This window comes from Hemiscyllium ocellatum, chromosome 10 (genome assembly GCF_020745735.1).
Source record: "Hemiscyllium ocellatum isolate sHemOce1 chromosome 10, sHemOce1.pat.X.cur, whole genome shotgun sequence".
Taxonomy (NCBI): domain Eukaryota; kingdom Metazoa; phylum Chordata; class Chondrichthyes; order Orectolobiformes; family Hemiscylliidae; genus Hemiscyllium; species Hemiscyllium ocellatum.
Genome location: NC_083410.1, coordinates 22,679,973 through 22,705,976, shown reverse-complemented (window position 1 = coordinate 22,705,976; position 26,004 = coordinate 22,679,973). Strand labels below are relative to the sequence as shown.

At 39.4% G+C, this 26,004-nt stretch overlaps 1 protein-coding gene across 2 annotated transcripts in view; it reads left to right on the top strand.

Annotated features, from left to right (window-relative positions):
* Positions 1 to 26,004, top strand: part of prkd3 (protein kinase D3) — a 421,244-nt gene that overhangs the window by 4,977 nt on the left and 390,263 nt on the right. The gene's annotated exons all lie outside the window — the stretch shown is intronic.

Here is a 26,004-nt window from a genome sequence, read left to right as displayed (position 1 = left end):
TTTTAGATCGTTTTAACGCGAGAGAAATGATCTGTCAGGACATGGTTGTAACGTTCTTTTCGGGTAATTTCCTGATCAGTTTCATAACAATGTGGCGTGCCCCTCCCCAGAATTTGGTAGTGCGACCTGTTGCACAAAAGGTAACTGCATTCATGGTTGTAGTCAGCCACAGGAACTGAAATCATGTGGCTTAAATCTGTAGAACTGATAACACGCTACTTAGTCTGTTGTCAGATGCAAACTAGTTTTTCGTACCACATTGTTAGAACTGTATGTGTGTGTTTATGACTTAGTCCTGAATGTAGCAAATTGATAAACCAATGCAAGTGGTTGTTTATTTTGCTAATACATAACTGGTCTACAATACTCATTAACCTTGCACAGGGTAAATTTTACATAATGTGTATATAAAGATCATGCAAATATTTTGATGAAACCTTTAGCAATTTTAATATGGCTTTTGGGCATGTACACAAATATAGAAACAGTGTGGTGGTCTTTTACCTCTCTAAAGTCTGATTCGGTGCAGACTGGCAACTACACAACAATCTCTTACACGCTAACTGTTTTGCTGGGTCAACTGCTTCAACAAGTATGCATAAAATGCTGCTTATTATGTAATTGATTTAACTTGTTACTGTATCTGTGAATACAGAGCATCCATTGTAGTATTTCTTTGATCATACAGTGGCACTGCATCCTTGAGAAATTGAAAATTGTCTTACTAGAATATTAAGTTCAGAATATCAACTGCAGTAATACAAAAGCATTCACGTCAGTCTGTTAAAAATGTTTAATTCCTTTGGATGTATTAGTAAAATATATAGTGAGATTATATCTTGTACAGATTTGTCAATGTATTCTTTTTATAACAGCATTTTTAAAGCATTTCAGCAAAAGCGGTTTCTGTTGTGTTTGAAAACATCAGCCATTAAATTGAGTGAGCAATTTAAAACAATATAAAGCCACTTGCATTTTGATTTTAGGAACTATGTGAGCTCAGTGAATTCTATTCGGTTCATTTAATTTAATCATCAGTGGCCTGTTCAAGTGGGGCAAACAGATTTAATTTCAATTTGTTGAATGAAAGCTTGGTTTGTTGACTCTTTTTAGTAAATTGTGGTGCACTGTGCTAATTTTTATTTAAGTCAAAGACCTTTTGTGTAGTGCCTGCATGATTTTACACAAAAAAAATGAGCACTATAGGAAAAATGGACATTTAGAGCAATTGGCTTATGTCGTTTCCTATCGTGTTCATTTATATTTGGAAGCAGTCATTAGGTACATTTAAGCGACTGCTGGACATGCACATGGATAGCAGTGAGTTGAGGGGTGCGTAGGTTATGTTATTATATTTTACATTAGGATTAAACCTTGGCACAACATCGTGGGCCAAAGGGCCTGTTCTGTGCTGTACTCTTCTATGTTCTGTGTTTTATATTTCTCTTTCTTTTCTCAGTCTGTCATAGATGCATCAATACATTAAGTACAATACAATGCAGTACTATACTATACTTTTAACTAGTGGGATTGGTTGCAGTTCAGTTTAACTTCCCATGCAGTTTTACTCACTGTTGATCTAAATGGATGTTTGTAAAACCTACAAGATCCCGATCTGTTGATTTCTACTTTACACAAACGATTCAAATAACAATCAATAAGTCTGTCTTCCAATCGCTCAGAATTAGATTTTATTGTCACATGTACTGAAGTTGAGGGATACAAGAGTACAGTGGAAAGTGTACAAAGTTGCCATTCCCAGTGCCATCTTAGGTACAAAGGTACCTAGGTACAAAATCTTAAGTACAGAGTAGAAAAAAAGAAATAAAGTTAAAAGTTCAACATTATAGCCTTTCTTAAGTACTTAGCCATACTGGCCTTGCATTCCCCACAATCTCCCTGTGCTGACTCAATCACCCTTGCACTTGATGTTGCCACAGATGCTGGGAGATCACAAGCTACATGTTCTTCAAGCAGCTGCCTTGGGCTGCCTGTTCTCGAAACCACCGCAGATGCTGGTGTCCTTTTGCCATGACACTGGCTCGATCTCTTCCCTACTGCACTAACCCATTCTCCACAGAAGTTAAATAGATTCAAGTAAGAGAGAATGAGAAGTGAAAGAAGAAATAAAATAAAAGCAGTCTAACTCCAGGCAGGAGACGACATGCTGTACTGCTGCTCTGCTGCCATCTTGGATTATCTTGGATTTATTTTGGACTTCATGTAGTAACATTGAAATGGAAAAATACCTTCTAAATCCATTAGTTTGAATCATAGAATTTCTACAGTGTGGAAAGAGCACTGCACCCAGTCCTAGTCCTCAACCCTATCCCTGTACCTGTCATGGCTAATCCACTTAGCCTGACAGCCCTAGACACTGGGGCAACTTAACTTGGCCAGTCCACCTGAAGTGACCATCTTTGACTGCCCATCTTTGGACTGTGGGAGGAAACTAGAACACCCGGCAGACATCTTCGTGCACAGTGTGTGCAAATGCCACACAGATGTGGCCAAGCCTGGAATTGAACTCAGGTCGCTGGTGCTGTGAGGCAGCAGTGCTAACCACTGAGCCACCATACCACCTGATCGTGTACTTATTTCCTTTGTTTTGGTCTATCCCACAAGTGGAAACTGTGTTTCTACATTCTGCTCTATTTAAATTCCATTATAAGACATGTCGTACTTGCTCTTACAGCACAATAGTAATGTTCCTCCCTCTGAGCCAGGATGCCAGGTTCCAGTCCCACCTGGTCCCAAGTGTGTCATAATATTTGATTAGTTGATTTAAAAGTATCTATATTTGCTAATTTCCAGAAAAGCGCTCCAGTCACTTCATTTATCCTGAGAGCTGGAGCCTCTCAATTTTGAAAACATTCTTATAATTCTTGTATGTACTTGCTCCAGTACTCCATATGCTTTTTTTGACCAGACTTTCACACACCATTCCCAGAGTGGTGTAATTAAGATTCTGTATAAATTTAACCTTACCTCCCTGTTTTTCTGTTCATCAAGATGTGAAACTCCAATACTTTATATGCTTTATGCCTTTCAACTTATTGCCTCATGAACTGCCTCTGCATATAGCTAATAATAATGAAATAGCCACTTACTTTGAGCGGAACATTTCCAGTTTTGTAGCTGTTGCACCTAAAGCAAGGAAAGGTTGCTTGTTTTACAATCATTGCATTTTAGAGAATCAAATGTCATATTTCACCCACATATATTTGGGTGGGCTGAATTATGTTTCAGTCTGACTGGTAGTGCAAAAGTTTCCTAACATGGCTTTTCAGACATTACTCTCTTTCATATACAGCTTCCTCGAAATTAAAATATCTATAATTTCAGAGAATCCAAAAAAAAATAGTCTTTAGCTCATACACCGACACAAAACATTGACTGTGGAGTCATTTCAGATATTATCAAGGGTTGTGTCACCAAACATAAAATGATTCTTTCCCACACAATTAACTATTCTGCCACTTTTCATTCTAAATAAGGGGAGACATGCTTGCTTCAGTCTCCTACACATTTCCTGCACCTACATACAGGTATATGTACGGGTCAAAAATGAGGTCTGCAGATGCTGGAGATCACAGTTGAAAATGTGTTGCTGGTTAAAGCACAGCAGGTCAGGCAGCATCCAAGGAATAGGAAATTCGACGTTTCGGGCATAAGCCCTTCATCAGGAAATTTCCTGATGAAGGGCTTATGCCCGAAACGTCGAATTTCCTATTCCTTGGATGCTGCCTGACCTGCTGTGCTTTAACCAGCAGCACATTTTCAACTACAGGTATATGCAGACAGGACTCCATGGTGGAATAGAGTATTTCTGTATTTTTGGATTTTTATGTGTCATCCTGAATAATTTCTTGTAAATTCGACTGCTTTAAGTTTCTTGTATTCTAAAATTTACCCATGATAAGCAATTCCATCTGAATTAGTAACAGAGATAAGCCATTCAGTACCTTGAAAGAGTGCAATCCATTCAAGAAGATCATGCTGATTACTCCACATTCCTGCCTGCCACGATAACATTTCATCCCCTTGCTTATCAATGCTAGTCATGATTTGGAGGTGCTGGTGTTGGACTGGGGTGTATAAAGTTAAAAATCACACAACACCAAATAGGATTGAGATCTTTGGAAAAATCTTCTTCAAGAGGCAGTTTCTGAATATTTTTAAGGCCAGGGTCGATAGATTGTTGATGAGCAAAGTTAAAAAGAATCTCACAACACCAGCTTATAGTCCATCAGGTTTATTTGGAAGCACTAGCTTCCACAGCCATCTGATGAAGGAGCAGCACTCAGAAAGCTAGTGCTTCCAGATAAACCTGTTGGACTATAAGCTGGTGTTGTATGATTCTTTTTAACTTTGCTTATCAACAATCTATCGACCCTGGCCTTAAAAATATTCAGAGACTGCCTCCACTGCCTTTTGAAGAAGACTTTTCCAAAGATCTCAATCCTATTTGAGGAGGAAAGCATTATTTCCTTTTAAATAGGTACTTCTTTATTTTCAAACAACGACCCTTAGTTATAGATTCTCCTACAAGAGGAAACATCCTTTCTACATCCACACTGTCAAGACCCCACATCTTCTGTATATTTCAATCAAGTTGTCTTTAGTCTTAGTCAACTCCACTGAACAAAAACCTAGCCTGTCCAATCTTTTCTTTGAGACAACCTACCCATTCCAGGCATTTATCTAGTAAGCCATTTTGAACTGCTGATATGCATTTATATCCTCAAATAAGGAGACCAGTACTGAACACTTTCAAATGTGGTCTCACCAATACCATCGAGAGCTGAAGCATGATCGCCTACTTTTGTATTCATTTCCACTTGTAATAAATAATAACATTCTACCAGTTTTCATAATTACTTGCTATATCTGCATACTAACCTTTTACGAACTCATAGATCATACCTGTGTTTTAGAGCTCTGGAGTGTCTCACCATTTAGATAATAAGATTTTGTTTTTTTTCTTTGTTGAAATGGGCAATTTCACATTTTCCCATATAATAATGCTTGTGCTAGATCTTTGCCAACTTATTTAACATATGTATTTCTTTTGTTAGCCTCCTTGTGCCCTTTTTGATTAACAATCATTCTTTTATCTAAGTCACTTTGTATAAATTGTACACAGTTGAGGCCCTTGCCCTGATTTCTGTGGCGCGCTCAATTACAGCTTGATAACTAGAAAATGTGACCATTTATAAATATATCTGTTTTCTGTTAGTTGGCCAATCTCCTATTCATGCCAGTATGGTGTTGTGGGCAACATATTACTGGGTTAGTAATGTGGTGCTCCGAGCCAATGTTCTATGTGCGTGGGTTTGAATCCAACCATGGCAGATGGTGGAATTTGAATTCAGCAAAGTCCGTAATTAAATATTAGTTTGGTAGTGTGATCATTGTTACTTGTCAGAAAATTCCAATTGGTTTACCAGCGTCTGTTTTTAGGGACAGAAATCTGACAAGCGTACCTGGTCTGGCCTACATGTGACTCCAAACCAAAAGAATTGAGTTTGACTCTTCACTATCCTCTGAAATGGCTTAGCAAGCCACTCAATTGTATCAAAATTTGTACAAAATCTAAAGAAAAGAAATAGAAATAAATGGATCAATGCCTTCACAGTTGCTGGGTAAATTAATATCACTGGAAAAGCGCAGCAGGTCAGGCAGCATCCAAGGAACAGGAGATTCGACTTTTCGGGCATAAGCCCTTCCTGAAGAAGGGCTTATGCCCGAAATGTCGAGTCTCCTGTTCCTTGTATGCTGCCTGACCTGCTGCGCCTTTCCAGCAACACATTTTCAGTTCTGATCTCCAGCATCTGCAGACTCACTTTCTCCTCATAAATTAATATCACTCCCTTCCTGACAATATTGTGGATGTCTCTACACCCTATGGACTAAAGCAGTTTGAGAAGTCACTTAATGCAACATTCTTCTCGGGCAGGTAGGGATGAACAGTAAATAGCTAAACATGCCCAAATCCCAATGAACATTGAATAAAAAAATGTTGTCGGAACTCAAAAGTATGCGCATCTTTTCAGAATCCTGTCATGCACTCCACTCGTAAACCAATTCGATGTGAGTGCTGCATCATTCTTATCCTAATGACATGGTTCATTTCTCTTGCAAGTTTTTAATTTAATATTATGTTTATAATTTAATATTATAAACATTTCATATATTTCTTTGAAAAATATGTGCTGAGTATGAATGAGTTACATTTATGCACTGTTATACTGAAAGATGGATGCATTCCCGATATCAGGACTAAATTTTAACAATATCTAATTGTTAGTGAAATCTTGCTTGATAACTGTTGGTGAAATTATGCAAAGTAAGTGCGTAACTTTTCATTACTTACATTTTTAAATGTTTGACATGGTTTTCCTAGCATTACACCTTTTCAGTATGTTACAGTCTGGAGATACTTTACTGTCAGCCTTCCTATTTAAGTGACTCATCTGTTTGAGAGGTTTGTCATTTGCAGCAGTTGCTATTTGGCTCAGCTGACCTTGAATAATGCTTGTTACCCATTTTAGAATTTCACAGTTTTTAGGTAAGCTGTTGAACCAATAGTGCTGCTTGTAGCTCTCTATAAGGCTGTCCAACTTGTCCCAAGCCCCCAACTTTTTTCCCATATTTAAAAAAAAACTGCCTCTTTAGAAGCTGTTTTTGTTTCTGTTTTCATCACTGCTTAAGTTTAAATAGCCAGTGTGCACCAGGTGAGAGTTATACTGCAAAAGTTTTGGAAAGCAGTGCTGCAATACCTGAATGTTGAGGCCGTGTGTGTCTGTGCTTCTGATCTTCTTTGGAGCCTAGGTATCTATTATTGAAGGCAGTACCTGCTAATATAAGGTACCCCTATCGACTGCACATGTGTAAGCATCTGGAGTCAAGTGTGCATAGACTTGCAATAACTCACAATCAGTTCACCTGGAAAAAGTGGGTATACTGCGGAATTATTTGTCTTATTGAAGTGTGCCTTGATACCAAAAAGATTGGGAACTACTGAGGTGAAACAGCCCTTGTTCTAGGAATCTCGATATAAATGTAACAATCTTCTCTGTGTTGGGAATAGGTTTTTTTAAAATTACCAATCAGTGGATAAGTTTTTTCCCTAGTGCTCATGTCAACACCTCTCATAATTTTGAGCACCTGGATGAGTATATGAATAGAAAAGGATTTGGAGGGATATGGGCTGGGTGCTGGCAGGTGGGACTAGACTGGGTTGGGATATCTGGTCGGCATAGACGAGGTGGAATGAAGGGCCTGTTTCTGCGCTGTACATCTCTATGACTCTCTAAATCTCTTTAACCTTCCAGATGCCTTAACTGTTTGCTTGACTACCTGTGCTTTAAAAAAAAGTATGGAAAGTGAAAATTGCAGTTGGAGAGGGGCAGAACACTCCATATAAAATATATCGTGCATATAGAGAACTCACTTAAAAATCTAGTTCTCTTAACATTTCAATGCAAACTAAGTGTAAGTAAGACTTGAATATGAACATAAAGTAGTTTTGCCTGTATGATCTATTCCAAAAAGCTATTTGGGTATTCAGTCTTCCATTTGGTTATTAAAATCATGAGGGGCATGGACAAGTTGAATACTCAAGTCTTTTTCCTCAGGGTAGTGGAGTCGAAAACCAGAAGGCATAGATTTTAAAGTGAGGGGAAAGATTTATAAGGGATCGCTTTTTCACACAGAGGGTGGTGTTTTTATGGAATAAGCTGCCAGAGGGAATGGTCGAGGCTGGTACAATTATAACATTTAAAAGGCAACTGGATGAGTGTACGAATAAAGATGATTTCGAGGGATATGGGCCAAATGCTGGCAAATGGGACTAAGTTAAGATTTCTCGTCAGCATGGATGAGTTGGACTGAAAGGTCTGTTTCCATGCTGTACATCTGTATGACTCTATTTACAATGTACATCATTTATAAGTTTACTCCTCCTAACATAGCGTCACTGCAGTTTCAGTAAGTGTCTCTTTCTAATCTTTATCAGTATATTTGGATGTGTTATGACATACCTCGAAGGGCTTCACATCTTGATGTAAATTTAACCTTGGACTTTCTGGCCCAGAGGTAGGGGGCATTGTGTCAGCAGAGTCCTTAGTGTCTTTTTATATGTAGCTTTATTCCCATCTAATTTTGTTTAACAGGGCAGAGTAACAAAACAAATGTTCAAGATTTGACAGAATTCAAATTGAAATGACACTTTGGAAGTGGATAATGCACTTCACCTCCTGCGGTGCCCACTGGCTATGGAAAGTCTCAAGCGTGCATTGTGTCTCTTATTTTTATGTATGCTCTAAACCTATTTTCTAATCAACCTGTTCAGATATGTTATTACACACTTCTGGAACAGGTGGTATTTGAACCTGGTTCAATATTGTATTAAAGTTGTCTCCCATCTAAAACAGCTACTGTAAGAAATGTGGCATATTTTTCAAGTAAAATACCATACTGAGTTGAGTAATGAACACTTCAGATTGCAACAAAGTCATCAGTTACAACTTTGTGAAAGTATAAAAACAAAGAACAAGGTTAATGGAATTTTGGCTGTTATCTCAAGCAGGTTGAGATACATATGGGGGGGGGGGGAATTTAATATTGCTGTTACACATAGCCATGGCGAGACTTCATCTGGAGTGTTTTGGAAATAGAGAGTTATGATTGTTAAGAGCTTGCACTATATCTAGGATCTTTTTATTGAGAACTTGAAACAATAGATTCAACTAAATCATACAGGTATTCTCAGTTGAACGATCTAGAGCTAACAGGCCATGATGCAGGGTAATCAACTCTGGGGAAAAGAAATAATGAATGTTATAGATCTGTCAGAAGAAAGTGGCAACAAGACAAATGGAGGATGCTCACCAAAGATGTCTAGTTGGTTTAACCCCACACCCCTCCCCAAAACTTCTAGTTCTCCCCATGGCCATCCCTTTTTGTGATCTGGAGCTCTTCAATCCTCAGATTTGCTCAATTCCTCCCTTCCTGTTAACTAAAAACTCACTTGCCCTTGCCCTCACCCACTTATCTATTGTTTGCTAAACCAAAATTTGGAGCATCTCTGCCATCATGACCAGCCTGAGTGATACTGTCAGATCGGGGCCAGCCTTGGACACTCTGCAACCTCAACCACGTGCCTGTTGGAGTTGGGAGGAGGATGGTGTCAGTCAGTGCTAAAGTACTGTTGTCTTGTGGTTGTACCTGCCCATATGGGGAACAATGCTCTGAGGGCTTGTGGAAGATAATTGTTTATTGACTGGATGCATTTATCCATGGAGTAGGTGTGCTGAGTATTATATGGAAACTTGAAATGAACTCCAATTTATCCATATTAAAGGTAACTAACCCCTAGTGATAAAGTCACCCCTTTCATTACATTATCCATAGCACTTTCTAATTACAATGCTTCCCATTTTCTCTGCTCAAATCATGTTCTTCATTTAGGCTATCTGGGCTGCACAGTACCGTTTTGTTTTGTTCATGGCATATAAACTGTGCATTATTTGGATTTTTGAGCGTGACACACAAGTCAGTTTCTGTTGGTGACTCTACACTCCTTATGACCTAATTAATGTACAAAGCGTCTATAAAGTGTAGCATGACCAAGATAAACAATTATGTTTTTATTGTTAACAGAGAGTATAATAATTCAACTGTGCCTTTCATTTCTTCGGCAGATAGATAATCTCAACCATATTTTGTTTTATAACTATGGTAAATAATTTAACTCACAAACTGAGTAATTTCCATTAATATAGGTGAAGTGTTAAAATTGTCTTGAAGTAAACATGGCTAGGACTACATGACAAGATATTATTAAGCTGGAGAGAGTTCAGAAGAGATTTACCAGGATGTTCCCAGGAATGGAAGGTCTGAGTTATAAGGTGATGCTGGATAGGCTGGAACTCTTCTTTGGAGTGTAGGAGGTTGAGAGGTGACTTTTATAGAAGTTTATAAAATCATGAGGGCTATAGATAGCCTGAACAGCAGGTATTTTATCCCTGGGGTAGGGGATTTCAAGACTAGGGGGCATATTTTTAAGGTTAGAGGAGAAAGATTTAAAAAAGACATGAGGATAATTTTGTTTTGCACAGAATGTAGTTCATTTGTGGAATGAACTTCCAGAGGAAGTGGTGGATAAGGGTACAGTTAAAAGGCATTTAGATAAGTTCATGAATAAGAAACGTTTGCTGGGATGTGGGACTAGTTTCGTTTGGGACTATGGTTGGCATGGATTGGTTGGACCGAGGGGTCTGTTTCCATGCTGTATGAAGATGACTCTAAAAGAAAAACACAACAAGCAAACTTTGGCAAAGTAAACTTGGGGATACATATCTTTACAAACATTAGAGAAGTCCAAAGTTACTGTCTTTGTGCTCTGTGTGCTTCAGGTTGAAAATAAACCAATAACTGATTGTGTGCTCTTGCTTTAATACTTATTAAAAAAAAATTGACATTTACAAATTGGTATGAGACACAGATAGTTGGATGTTATCACCATTCTCTCAAACTTTTAAAACAAATATAAGCCAGAAATCTGATTCTGTGTAGAGTAAGTATAATGGTGAAGATTCATATGAACATAATGAGGAGCAGGAGTAGACCATTCAGCCTCTTGAGCTTGCCTGCCATTCAGTAAGATTATGGCTGACCTGATTCTAACCTTAAATGTGCATTCTTGCCTAACCCTAGTAATCTTTAAGCTCCTTACTTAACTAGAAGCTATCCTCTTCTGCCTTAAACATAATCCAGGACCCTGCTTCCACTCCGTTTTTGGGTATAGCCTTCCGAAGACTTGTAGAACGTGGGGACTGTAGATGCTGGAGATCAGAGTGGAGAGTGTGGTGCTGGAAAAGCACAGTTGGTCGGGCAGAATCCGATGAGCAGGAGATTCGATGTTTCGGGCTAAATCCTGATGAAGGGTTTTAGCTTGAAACGTCGATTCCAAAGATTTGTGCCACTCAGAAATTTTTATTTCTTGATCTCTCTTTAAATGAACAACATCTGATTTTTAAACAGTGATACCTAGTTCCAATTTTCCTGTAACCACAAACATACTTTCCACATAAAGTGGGTACTGCAGATGCTGGAAATCAGAGTCTAGATTAGAGTGATGCTCGAAAAGCACAGCAGGTCAGGCAGCATCCGAGGAGCAGGAAAGGGCTTTTGCCGAAATGTCAATTTTGTTTTTTTTCCTGCTCCTCGGATGCTGCCTGACCAGCCGTGTCTTTCCAGCATCACACTCTCCACTCTGATCTCCAGCATCTACAGTCCTCACGTTCTACAAGTCTTTGGAAGGCTATACACTCCATATATGTCGAGACCCTTCAGATTTTATATTCAATGAAGTCACCTCTTGCTTTTGAAAACATCTAAACGGTACAAGCCTAGCCTGTCCAACCTTTCTTTTTAAGACATTCTGCCCATTCTAGGGGTATTTGTCTCATAAACCTTCTCTGAACCGCTTCCAACACATTTACATTCTTCCTTTAAATTGGGTACATAGAATTGGTCACGATATTCTAGGTGTGGTCCCACCATATAAAACCGAAACCTCCAGACTTTTGTATTGATTTCTTTTGTGATAATTTTTAACATTCTATTAGCTTTTCCAGTTATTCTGTCTTCATATTGACCTTTTGCAATTCATGAACAAGGACACCCAGATCCCTCTGCATCTCAAAACTGCAATCTCGCCATTTGGATAATTTTAAACATTTTTTGTGTCAAAATGGGCAATTATGTTTGCCACATCTTTGCCCACTCATTTAAACCTTTAACATTTTTTGTAACTTCGTTGTATTCTCTTCATAACACCTGTCTTTGCGCTGTCAGCAAATTTGTCAACCATACTTTTACATCATCTAAGTCATTTACATAAATTGTAAACTGTTGACGTTCCAGCAACAATTCCTATGGCAACCACTTTTATATCTTGCCAATCTGAAAAATATCTATTTGGCCTATTCTCTGCTTTCTGCTAGCGAGCCAATATTTTATCTATGTCAAGACGCTATGCTGTGAGCTTATTTTCCACAGTAACCTTTGATGTGGCATCTTATCAAATGTGTTGTGGAAATCAAAGGACAATAGAGTTAACGGTTCCACTTTATCTACAGCAGTTGCCTCTTCAAAGATCTCCAGTAGACTGATCAGACATAATTTCCCTTTCACAAAGCCATGTTGACTCTGCCTGATAGCCTTAAAGTTACCCAAATGCTCTGTTATCTATTATTTAATAATAGATTCTAATCATTCTGATTACAGCTGGGGCAAAGCAAGGACAAAACATCTGTGTTGTTGCATGAACAATGTTTTAAAAAAAATTAGTTTACTAAATAATTATGACTTCAATATTTTGATTTTTTAATATTAATATGCAGTCAGTTCTACTATAACGCACATTATAACAAGATTGAAGAATTTCAAATGCTATTTGTAGAACATGAACATTCTTTACCTGTATTGGCCAGAACATGATTCTGGCCCCATTAGTTTTGATAGCGTGACTAATGTGCAATTTTCTTATAATGCGAGACCGCATGTGAACGGTACTATTGTGTTATATCAGAACTACTAATATTTTGACTGCAGAATCCTTAATCTAAGCAAAATATCTGTACAACATAGATTGCCTTCCAAATTCTAATATTACCTTGTACCTCAGCCCATACATTGGCTTTTAATAAATTTGAAATTGAGGAGGTACATTAAATGTAACTTAAAATAAGAAACCTTGGACGCAAGTATTTTCATTCTCCAGTTACCTAATTTAAATTCAGGTAATGTGACAAGGATGGGATCTTTACCAAAAAATCCAGTTCACAACAATAAAAATTCACCTGTAGTTCTTGGCTGGAAAAGAAGTGCCCAGTTGGACCGCTAGTGGTTTGAGCAATTGTGTGAAGATTGTTATTTTGTAATCCGAGCATGTTGTAATTGTAGTGTGATGCTGTTAATTTTATGCCTTTTGATATGTTAATTTTTAAAAATATAAATTGCCATTTGCTACACATTAGGGCAGAGAGTCACAGTCTGGAAGTACTGAAAGAGGCCATTCAAACTATTGTGCCTGCACTAGCACTGCAAATGAGTAAAATATTTGGTGCCAATCTCCTGCTTTTTCCTTATACTTTCATACAATAATTTTCTGTCCAAATGGCCATCACATGCACTCTTGAATGACTCAGTCAAACCTACCTCCACCACACCTCCAGGCAGTATAGTACATTCCATATTCCTGACTACTTGATGAGTGAAAAAAAGGTATTTTTTCTCATATAACTTTTTTGCTTCTTTTGTAAATCAATTTAAATCTGTAGCCTGTCATTTTTGTTACTTTTACAGTCAGGAGCAGTTTCTCCATATATATTCTATCGAGCCTACTTATGATTTTGAAAACCTCTCAAAAGTATTGGAACTCTTCTTGGCCATCTTCTTTATAATGAGAGCAATTCCAACTTCTTCAATTGCATAATGCTCATTCCTGGCATCATAGTTGTAAATCTGTTTTGTACTAGATGCTCTGCATCCTTTCTATAATGTGGCACCTAGAACTGTACACACTACTCCAGATGAAGTTTTAACAAATGTCTCATAACAGTCTAACATCACCTCCTTGTCCTATTGTCCTAATAATAAAACCAAGGATGTTATATGCTTTTACTTACTACTCTCTCTGCCTGCTCTGCCACCTTTGATGATCTTTGCACATTAACACCCAGGTCCCTCTATTCCAGTAGCCTATTCAGAATTGTACCCCCTGTTTAATATTGTTTTTCAAAGTTTTTCCTACCAAAATGCATCACTTCACACTTCTCTGTATTGAAACTTATTTTGCAACCTATCTGCCTACTCCATCAACTTGTCTGTTCTTTTCGATTCTATAATGTGCTCCTCACAGTTTACAATTCTTCAAAATTTAATGTCACTTGCAAACTTTAATCTTGTCCCTGCTCACTGATGTATCATAAGTAATAAATGTCAGGAAAAGCAATGAGTCCCATTGCTGATTCTGGGGAACTCCAAAATTTCCTCCACCCTGTGAAATATCCACTGATCTTTTACTCTCTTGGTTCCTCTTATTCAACTAATTTTTACATCCATGTTGCTACTAACCTTTTAGTCTGTTGTCCGTTGTAAGGTCGTAACAAAGCATCACCCCTATGTGGTCTCCTTACTGATTTTCAATCAGATGAAAGATGCCAATCCTGCACTTAAAAAAAAGCCTCTCTGTTGATTCCAATTCTGATGTTTAATTTTGGAATAAGGTTTTTTTTCAATGAAATAGCTTCCCAAGCTTAGATCTAATTTGGATCAAGTCCAAGTTGGTTGAAAAATTGTGATCATGGTTGACAGTTGTTTAGGATGATTGATCAAAGTCATTTTGCACATTTTATGTAGTTATGTTCTAACCACACAAACTGTTCTCTAAACACAGTGAAACAAAATTAAAAACATATTGGATGTGTTCAGTAGATGCAAAAAGTGAGTTAATGTTCAAAGAGGAGAAATGGTGTAGAAATAGCCGGGTTTGGGTATGTTGATCAATATATCTGAAACAAAATACTGAGAAACTCAATGTTCTTGCACTATCACATGCTCTGCGTCGAGTGTGCTCTCTTGTGCTTGCTTATATTCTATGCCTGTATCTATTAAGGATCACTTTTATCTTAGTAGCAAGGGTTTGTTTGGCAACCCTTAAAGATTTGTACAGAGACATCCAGGTTTCTCTGCTCCTGACCTTGTTTTAAAATCAAGATTATAATCTATCTTATTTATATATAGTTTGTATTTAGTCATCTTACTTTATTCCTACCAATTGAATAATTTCATATTTTACGTGATAAATTTCACAAGGCATGTCTATTTCACCAGTGTATCTATCTATCTATCCATCTCATGAAGTTTATTGGCTCACCTTAATACATTTTTGAGTTTTGTGATTCTGCAAACTTCAAAATTATGTTCTGTATATCCAAGCACATGAACATCTTCCTTCGGTTTTCCAGCCACCATTTATCATAACTTTCTGTATTCCATCCCTTAGCCAATTTAATGTTGTTCCAGACTTTAATTCTATAAACCTAAATCTTGCTCAGACTTCTACTGCATAGTAATTTACTCAGTGCTGTTTGAAATAGAGATAGTAAGTACAGAAAATTTGGATTAATGTAGGTAGGTTGGCACAGGTTCGATGGGATGAAAGGCTTCTTTTGTGTTGTATGATTTTATGAACGTATAATCACACTACCCCAATGAGCCCTGTTAGTTAATTCATCAAAGAACTCAATCAAGAGTAGAATAGAATAACCTTTATTATCAAGTGTACTTAAATTAGTGCAGCGAAAGTTTCTAATGTCACCTCTTGGCGCCATCTCAGGTACAGAGTACCGAGGTACAGATACTTTGAATGTTGTTACGGAATTGCAATAGTAAAGGAAGACTAGCGTGGGAATACAGAGTTTTGAAAGGTTCAGAATGATACGTTTTAATTTATCTTTAAAGTACTCAAATTATAGTCCTTTTCTCACAGTCCATGCACACGAGGCTTCAGGACTGGTTCCCCTGGCCAGCCCGTGCTCGCTGTACACCTGCTTTGGGCTCCAGCCCACAATAAAGTTGGTCAAACTTTATATTGAATATATGCTGAATTTCAAGTGTGTCACTACATTTTGCTGAAGGTCAAATGACTTTTATCCTGAACTATCTCCCTTCCCCCTTTTTGAATCGACTAGTTCCTTCCTAACTAGTCTTTTTGATTTATAAATGACTTTGGGTTCCCATTTATTGTGTCTGCTAATCTATTTTCACGAACTAAACACTTCATTGATTACAAATCTGTATTAAAGTTAGGTATGCAGGCACAATATATATTCATAAATAATCAGAGTTGCTTCAAAGTTGGGTAGCAAATTATTAATAGACAAAATAGATAGCAAATTTGTTAAGACAGTGTTAAATCCACACTGAGAATTAGCTACACCATTGACCAGAGTTAGAGATTTTAAATAGATGCAGTTACTTCAATTAGTTATTTAGATCTGTAAAATTCATACCTTTGAATTGACACCCTTCAACTTGCAGAAGTTAGTGCAGCCACAATTTTCCTGACAGTGTCTCCTTAAAAGCAAGATTTGTGCTAGTAAGTTCACTTTTGCATCCTTTAGTTAAACATTCTTTTGGAAACATAAACTGATTAACACAGAGAGCTAAAGAAAGACTCATGGTTTCACAAAAATGTTTCTGTTATCGAGTGTTAGAAAGTCTGGCCATTTTATTTGTGTTGGTCATCCTTAACAAATCCCTATTGAAGCAATGTTCGTAAGATAGATTTTACAAGCTTCATCTCCTCACGCTGCTTACTTTGCAGTTTTACTTGTAACGCATGGGCTCACAGAAACATGAGAGGTTGTGACCTGTTTATGACCCAGTAATTACTTCAACTCTGAACTTGATCCAGGGATAAGGACTTTACAACATAATTACTAAAAATACTGTTGTACTATACTACTTGTTCTGTTTAACAGCTGAACTTCATTCTGCGTGGACAACCTAAGGCATATGAAGGCAAATCTTTGTGGAAATATTTTGCAGCACTGTTCCTATGGTGTGTGTAGGTCAGCTAGAAAGATGCTGCTAACACAAAATACTCCATCTAATGTCTTGCCTGAAAACTTACTGACTTTCCAAGTTTGAACTTTGGGTTTCTCCATGTGACTTTGCCAGCAAGTTGTTTATGTTTCTATTAGGGAGTTTGGATAAAAGGAAGGACAATAATAGTGGGGTAAGCCAAACTGTAAAACTTAATTGCCGTTGCTCAATACTCTTACCTAACAGATAGAAAACAGAGAAATAACTCTGATATTTTCAGTCTAATTTTGCAACATATGAATTCAATACTAATTTGATAATTGCTCAAAATGTTACTTGAAATTGATGCTTTTCCCTGCCCCATGAAAAACATACACATGATTAGTTTACCATTTAGAACAACTCAATCTTACTGTGTAATTTGTTGATCTTGTCTTTAAAAATTAGATTAGATTAAACTTACAGTGCTTTATTTCTAAGGACATGATATTTTCTATTTGTGACATGTAAAGTTTTGCAATGTCTTATGACTGGCTCAAATATGTACTTTAATGTTGTCCACGGTGAAATAAAATGTTCTGTACTTCTAGAAACATTGTCCCATTTGTCCACCAAACAATCAAGTAGTTCTGAATGAGTGATATGGCTGTGTTGTCAGCGAATTGTTCCTTCTTTTTGAAAACAAAATGGTGGCCCAAATTAGGGGATGGAGCCACTTTTTGAAGAGTCAGAAAATTGAATTTTACGCATGGAATGCCTTAATTTGTTCTTAAAGGCTGTCAAAGTGGCTGAGGACATCATGGTACCAATTTACTTAAGTGCCATTGGGAACAAGACCTTTGCAATTCTAAGGAGTCTGACAAACCAGAGAAAACATTCCAAGAGCTATGTGAAATGTTAGGAAATTATTTGACATCCAAGCCACTGATGATTGCAGAACTTTTCCACTTTTACAAATGGGTACAGCATGAAAGAGAGTCCATCGTCTAATTCATGGCTGCCATGAAGAGGTTAGCAGAACATTGTGAATTCGGAGAGTTTCTCCAAGATGCCTTTTGGGATGGTTTGGTTTATAGTCTCTGATACAAAGCCATCAATGGAAGCTACAAACAAGAAGAGACTTGGATTTCAAAGCAGTTTTCAAAATTGATTGAAACTTGGCAGAGTGTGATGTCAATCGAGGTTTGCTGCTGATGTGGCAAAATTGATCTTGAGGAGTCGACCTGTTGGATGGAAATCTAGTGCCACAGCTGTAATGATGTGGGTCGTAGTGTCTGAAATTGCCAGGCACAACCCTAACAAGAGAAGGGCAGTCGGAAAGAAACCTTGTATTGAGGACAAGGCATAAGGTAAGTGCCAACAGCAGGTGGTTAGACAGGGCGTCAGCTAGAACTGGATGGCCCAGAGTCAGCAGAGTCTCATTTAAACATATTATTGGTATGGAGTGAAACTGATTAATTGTTTCGGGGTTTTACACAAAGTAGAGTGGAAGACTATAAAAAAGGTGCCCTGAAAACCGAGGATATCATGAAGGCTTAGATCGGAGACTGTCTCAACTAAGATTGTTCTTGGAACTCGTAAATTTCTATGACAAGTTCGTTTCTGATTTAACAACCATGCTAAACCCTGCATCGGTTGCTAGGAAAAGGGCAGCCATGGAAATGGACCCAGGAATGTGAGGTGTCTTACCAGGAGGTGAAGCAAAAGGTCAGAATTATTAACGCATTTCAACCTGAAGTTGCCACCACAGTTGGCATTTGATACCTCATCTTATGGGGTTGGCATTGTACTGTTGCACATCTTACTGAATGGAGAGGAAAGCCTATCATGTTTGCATCAAGGCCAGTAATGAAGATGGAGGAGAATTGTACTGCAGTTGAAAAAGAAGGATTGGGTATTATTGGCATTAAGAAGTTCACACGTGCTACTGACCAAACACAGACTATTCTTTTTTTTTTCCCCACATACGAGGATGTTGTCAAAGATGGCAGTGTGCCTGCACTGGCTGTATCAGCCTACTCATGTGAGATCAAATACTGACAGGCAGAGAAGAAGGGCTATGCAGATGCCATGTCAAGGCTGCCACTACCAGGGAGTAAAGGCATTTCTGACTGGAATGTGAAAATTAATGTGCTTTTCACAGGATGATAAGGTGCCAGTGTCAGTGAATCAGGTGTGGAATGCTATGTGGAATGACCTGGTTGAGCCGATAGTGGACTTCCTCTTGAAAGGGAGGTTCAGTCATGGAAATCGCCCAGATTTACGCTTTAACTGCCCAGAAGGTGGGATTTGTCTGTATTGAACACGTGCTTAATATGGGAAAAGAGAGTTGTTATGCCTCCCCTGTTAAGAGGAAAGGTGCAGGAAGAAGTGAACCAGAGGCACCCTGGCATGATGGGAATCAAGGAGCTTCTCTTGATGGCCAAATGTGGACTTCCAGATTGAGGATAAAGCAGGATCATGCAAATCTTGGTGCATTAGTAATAAAGGCACCATTCTATTACCCCTTCACTCATGGTAATGGCCTCAAACACCATGTCAGAGAATTCATGTTGATTTCATGGGACTGACAGAGGGACAGATGCCACATGTGGTTATGGATGCCCACTCCAAGTGGCCCATGATGGCAATCATGAATTCCGTATCAGTGGAAGCAAAGATAGACTGACTGGTTGAAATATTTGCTGAAAAAGCACAGCAGGTCAGGCAGCATCCAGGGAACAGGAGATTCGACGTTTCGGGCATGAGCCCTTCTTCAGACTCATGCCCGAAACGTCGAATCTCCTGTTCCCTGGATGCTGCCTGACCTGCTGCACTTTTTCAGCAACACATTTTCAGCTCTGATCTCCAGCATCTGCAGACCTCACTCTCCCCTGTTTGAAATATTTCCCAGGTTCGTGAGTGACAATGGTGTAGAGTTCGAGGAGTAACTGGGAAATTACTGAGTCACATGAGATCAGCATTGCATCACCTTGTGACAAACACCCAGGCAGAGAGATTTGTTCAAACCTTGAAGAGGCCTTAAAGGCTTCACAAAGGGAGAGGTCTCTCGGACTGCAAATCAACAGCTTCTTCCGCATGTACAGGAACATGCCACATGTAACTACCCAATACTTGCCAGTGTCCTTCATGTTCAACCGTGAGCTATGAACCATGTTTGACTTACAGCAGCGTGAAGGGACCAGAGAGGTGATTGAGCAAAATTTAAGAAAGACAGATTCGCAAAGGATGGGAATCTCCAGATCGAGGATATTCCAAAGAAAATAAATGGTGGTTAGCTCAGAATTACATGTCTGGGCAAAAGTTGATCTCCAGCAGTTGAGGTGGCTCAAACAGGATTGTTTTCACGTGCGACACAGTCGAGGGTTAAACTGATGTTGAGGAGACACGCGGACTGGCAGGTTGCTGAACCTTACAATGGAGCTGGGGGAAGGAGAAGTACATCAGAACATTGAACGGGTCCAGATGGGACTAGTTGTCTTTACTCGGTCATATGACTCCAAACTGGGGTTGGCTATACCTAGGGAAGAGACAATAGCATCATGGGGCAACAACAGCCAATCAAAGCGGGACATACCTCTGGAATAACAGGAGCTTCTTGAAGCCAGGGAAATTACACTACACTATAAAGCTTTCCTAAGATGAGAATTGCCATCTACTGAGAGATTGGTCATGTCAGTTTAGACTATGGAAGGGTAATTTTGTTTTCCTTTTTTGTATATATTCGTGCTGATGTTTACATGTTAGCTACAATGCTCATATAATGGCTATAATGTGTATATGTTCATTAATGGGAGTTCTGAAATAAAGGTGGAGGGGTGTTATGTATGTGATTGGAGATATTGCACCTTTCAGAGAGCTGGTCAGGTGACCCAGGGGTGAAAATGTGTTGCTGGAAAAGCGCAGCAGGTCAGGCAGCATCCGAGGAACAGGAAATTCGACATTTCGGGCATAAGCCCTTCATCAGGAATGAGGAAAGTGTGTCCAACAGAGCTAAGATGAAAGGTAGGGAGGAGGGACTTGGGGGAGGGGCGATGGAGATGTGGTAGGTGGAAGGAGGTCAAGGTGAGGGTGTTAGGCCGGAGTGGGGTGGGGGCGGAGAGGTCAGGAAGAAGATTACAGGTTAGGAAGGAGGTGCTGAGTTCGAGGGATTCGACTGAGACAAGGTGGGGGGAGGGGAAATGAGGAAACTGGAGAACTCTGTTGTTATGTTCTGGTCTGACGATGGAGGAGTCCAAGGATCTGCATGTCTTTGGTGGAGTGGGAGGGGGGAGTTGAAGTGTTGAGCCACGGGATGGTTGGGTTGGTTGGTCCGGGTGTCCCAGAGGTGTTTTCTGAAACGTTCCGCAAGTAGGCGGCCTGTCTCCCCAATATAGAGGAGGCCACATTGGGTGCAGTGGATACAGTAAATGATGTGCGTGGAGGTGCAGGTGAATTTGTGGCAGATATGGAAGGATCCCTTGGGGCCTTGGAGAGAAGTAAGGGAGGAGGTGTGGGCGCAAGTTTTGCATTTCTTGCGGTTGCAGGGGAAGGTGCCGGGAGTGGAGGTTGGGTTGGTGGGGGGTGTGGACCTGACGAGGGAGTGGTCTTTTCGGAACGCTGATAGGGGAGGGGAGGGAAATATATCCCTGGTGGTGGGGTCTGTTTGGAGGTGGCGGAAATGACGGTGGATGATACGCTGTATATGGAGGTTGGTGGGGTGGTAGGTGAGAACCAGTGGGGTTCTGTCCTGGTGGCGGTTGGAGGGGTGGGGCTCAAGGGCGGAGGAGCGGGAAGTGTAGGAGATGCGGTGGAGGGCATTGTCGATCACGTCTGGGGGGAATCTGCGGTCCTTGAAGAAGGAGGCCATCTGGGCTGTACGGTATTGGAACTGGTCCTCCTGGGAGCAGATGCGGCGGAGACGAAGGAATTGGGAATATGGGATGGCGTTTTTACAAGGGGCAGGGTGGGAGGAGGTGTAGTCTAGGTAGCTGTGGGAGTCAGTTGGTTTATAGTATATGTCTGTGTTGATTCGGTCGCCCGAGATAGAAATGGAAAGGTCTAGGAAGGGGAGGGAGGAGTCTGAGACGGTCCAGGTGAATTTGAGGTCGGGTGGAAGGTGTTGGTAAAGTGGATGAACTGTTCAACCTCCTCGGAGCATGAGGCAGCGCCGATACAGTCATCGATAAGGTGGGGGGTGGTGCCAGTGTAGTTGCGGAAGATGGACTGTTCCACATATCCTACGAAGAGGCAGGCATAGCTGGGGCCCATGCGGGTGCCCATGGCAACTCCTTTGGTTTGGAGGAAGTGGGAGGATTGGAAAGAGAAGTTGTTCAGGGTGAGGACCAGTTCAGTCAGTCGAAGGAAGGTGTCAGTGGAAGGGTACTGGTTGGTACGGTGAGAAAGGAAGAAGCGGAGGGCTTTGAGTCCTTCGTGATGGGGGATGGAGGTGTACAGGGACTGGATGTCCATCGTGAAGATAAGACGTTGGGGACCGGGGAAGCGAAAATCATGGAGGATGTGGAGGGCGCGGGTGGTGTCCCGAACGTTGGTAGGGAGTTCTTGGACTAAGGGGGACAGGACCGTGTCGAGGTATGCGGAGATGAGTTTGGTGGGCCAGGAGCAGGCTGAGACAATGGGTCAGCCGGGGCAGTCAGGTTTGTGGATTTTGGGCAGGAGGTAGAAACGGGTGGTAGAGGTTGGGTCCAGTCTAGAACTATCTGTGAAGCTGTGAGCACTGTAAGTAAAGTATTCCTGTTAGGATTTACTATTTGTCTACCTGGTATATAATTCCTGGTTGCAAAGGAAGCACCAACATAACAGAAGATAGGTGGTCTTTAGTAATGGGTACACATTTAGCTGAAAGCTTATCATGGAGTCAAGAATAACACCAAAGTTGGAAATAATTTGGTTATGTCACGGACAGTTGACAATGAGTTGGATGGAGTCAGTGGTTGGAGAATAAAGTTTGTGGTTGGGATGGAAGACAATGATTGTGGTATTCATGGTGTTTTTAGATGGAGGAACTTTCTGCTCTTCTAACATTAGAATCAGATAGGCAGTAAAGACAATGGCAGAGGCAAGAAAGGTGGTGCTGAGTTAGAGCTGGTTGTCATTAGTTTACATGTGGAACCTGACACTTGTGTCTGAGAGATTTTTGAGTGGTTCAGGATAGATCCTTACAGGACACTGGCTTGTAATAATCATAACTGTTCTTGAGAATCATGTAATGCCTACAAAAACATTAGCTGTCTTTAATGTTATTGTGCCAGTCCTGGCTATTTGAAAAACTTATCCAGTTTAGTATTATTACCCTATTTATGTTTCTATGTTTTGTTTTGTCACCTTGCAATTCAAACCTCTTCATGTACACATTCAGTAACCTTTTAAAAGTTATGAAATCTAATTTCACTATGCATTTAGGCAGTGCGTTTGTGATCTTAAACCTCTGTAAAGAAATTTCTCATTACCCCACCAGTTCTATTGCTAATTATTACTTTAGGTCCATGACTTCAGACGACTGATTCATTGTCAGAGTAAATAGAGCAAGTAGGAACAAAGTATCAAAAGCCTTTATAGTTTCCAAAACTTAAGCTAGGTCTGCCCTCAGGAAAGCAATATTATTCACCATAATCTCTACATAACTGAAGTCCCCTATCCCTGGAATGCTCCTGGCAAGCCCCCTCTGTACCCCATTTTTTTGTTCATTGGTCTTCTGTTTCAAATTGTAAGTGAAATTGCCTTTTATTATTATTCCTAAATTTCCATAGTGTCCAAAAACTGTTGTGGGTCAAGTAATATATTACAAATCATAGCAATAAAGTACATTTGATGGTGAGCTGTATTTCTGCATGCCCAGAGTTCAAAACCTTGAGGGGGAGAATAGAGAAACAAGGAAAAATGCAAATTGAATACTGTCTCAGTGCAAATAAAGAAAAATCCATGGACTACTTATCCTGAGTTGTATTTTCTTTTGTCTGGAGAACATTTTAGGGCAATTTGTGATTGTGAAAGGTGCTGAGTAAATGCAAGATCTTTTTTATTGCATGCTTCCTAATCCCATACTGGAGGTCTGGAAGCATGCCTTCTCAGTTTAGGATATCGTATAGCTGAGGGACAGAAATAAAAGCAATAAAAATATTTAAGCTTTAAAGGGTCGTTGCTTCATGGGGCATTTTTGTTTAAATTTGAATGGATGTGTGTTTGTATTGGAATATCTGTGAGTGAAATGGCTGGTTTAAAGAAATTTAATTTATAGATTACTAATCTGAACGTGGTTTTATGTAACCCATCTCGTACAGTATGTTATCCTTGTATCAGCCACAACATTCCTTTCAAACTGCAGTCACTATTTTGTAGACAAATGCTGCAGCAATTTTGTGAATGGCAAGGACCCCCAAACTTTAAGAAATATGTTTGGCTATGTTGGTTATATTTGCCTAGGATAAATCCTGTTCAGGACTGTGGGCAAACATTTATTTGGGGTGAGCACATCTTAACTGAGAGCTGGAGATTTTCTGGAGTTGAGAAGGAATTTTTAAATGTGCTATGCATGTTTACAACATTATAAAATGCATTTCTATTTCTATTACAGTCTATTTAATCTCTAAATTTTAAGGGCTGCCTTTGCTGCTGTTACTGGTAGATAAGTTCTAAATTGGCCAGTAGCAGCACTGAAATTCAGGTAGAATTAATTGGCTCTGGCAAATGGATGTAGCTTACAATATGGGTGAGCAGGAGCAGAGTATCAGTATGGAGCCAGAAAAGAGACAACAAGGGCGGGGCTAAGTTTGGACAAGTGAGGGAAAGGTCAGGCAAGTGCATGGTGATTGAAAACCACTCCAGAATGAATCATAAATACACAAGATCAGAGAACTGAAGACATGCAGGAAATAATAATTTGGGAAGGAGGTGCTGAAGGCAGAATGTATAAAGAGTGGGTTGTAGACACAGGATTGAAGAGAGTGTACATAGGGATATCGTAAGTTTTGTCATTTACAATTAAAATGTACTGAATCTGCATGTCAAGGGTGGACTTATCGTGTTTGCCTCCTGTGTTCCCTTCACCTATTCCATACACTGTTAAACACCCATCTCCATATATTTTTCAGTACTAAGGCAGGGAAAGTTATCATTAATGATGTGCTGTGAATGGGTTTTAATCCACAGTCTCTTGATTTCATTGGAGGGTTCCTATCATGGAACCTTACTCCATTTTGACTTGCCAGCTTTATTAAAATTTTAATACAAATGTTTAGCAGCCTTAGATTTATATTGAAACTGATTGTTATTTGCTGACTCAGTGATTCACACTTACTACAAATGAATTAAAATTTACATATTTGCATAATGTGGATCTATTTATTTAAATCCTTTTCTGTTGATAGCAATATTCTATTTTGTAGAAGTCTTGGCATCATTCCTCCATGCAATTGATGACAGTTAATGAACAAACTTTAAGGTTTGTTGAAAGTCATTGATATAACCATAATATTGTAGGTATCATTGTGCTGTTAAAGAATATTTTACAGAATATGCTGAGGTCAGAAAATCATTTAACTTTTATTTGAGAAACATCTTACTGTGGCTTCTTCATGTTACCAGGTTGCAAGAAAAATTAAGTTAATGTGGCGTTGCATCATTTTGTGATGTATGTTGTCTTCTTCGCATATCATACAGTCAACTGAATGATTCCTTCTACAAAAATAATTCAAAGCAGTTACCTGCCCCGATATTTGTTGGGAAGGGTTGGAAGTGCCAGCCAATTCCTTGAAAACTTAGAAGTATCAAGTCTATCACAATCCCACCAAAGTTGGTGGTAGATACTGACAGAATTTTAAAATTTTCAATTTTGGCTTGACATTTGGCTGTGGGATCGGAAAGCCTGCAGTAATGGTGTTTGTGACAGTCCTTGGAACTGAGAAGAGTGGCAATAGGAATAGATTTGGAGGCATTGCTGAACATGCCAAGTTTGTTTGTGAGGAGATGCTATGCTATAGCATACTTCCCACTGCTCCACAACAGTGATCAAAAGCAGTTGCTTTCTTCAGCTGATTGCTACCTACTCTTTTTTTAGCTACTGAGTTCCTAAGCATTGACAAAGGTAGTCAGCTGTTCTTGAATTCAAACTGATACCAATATCTGATGCCACAGCCTCATTTAAATGTGATAATTATACATTTATCTCTCCAGGAGGGTACTCCACCAACCCCAAACCTGCTCTGTAAAACTTGTGATTTGGTCGTACCAGTGTTGGACTGTGATGTACAAAGTTAAAAATCACACAACATCAAATTATAGTCCAACAGGTTTATTTGGAATTACTAGCTTTTGGAGCGCTACTCCTTCATCAGGTGGTTGTGGAGTATAAGATCGTAGGACACAGAATTTATAGCAAAAGTT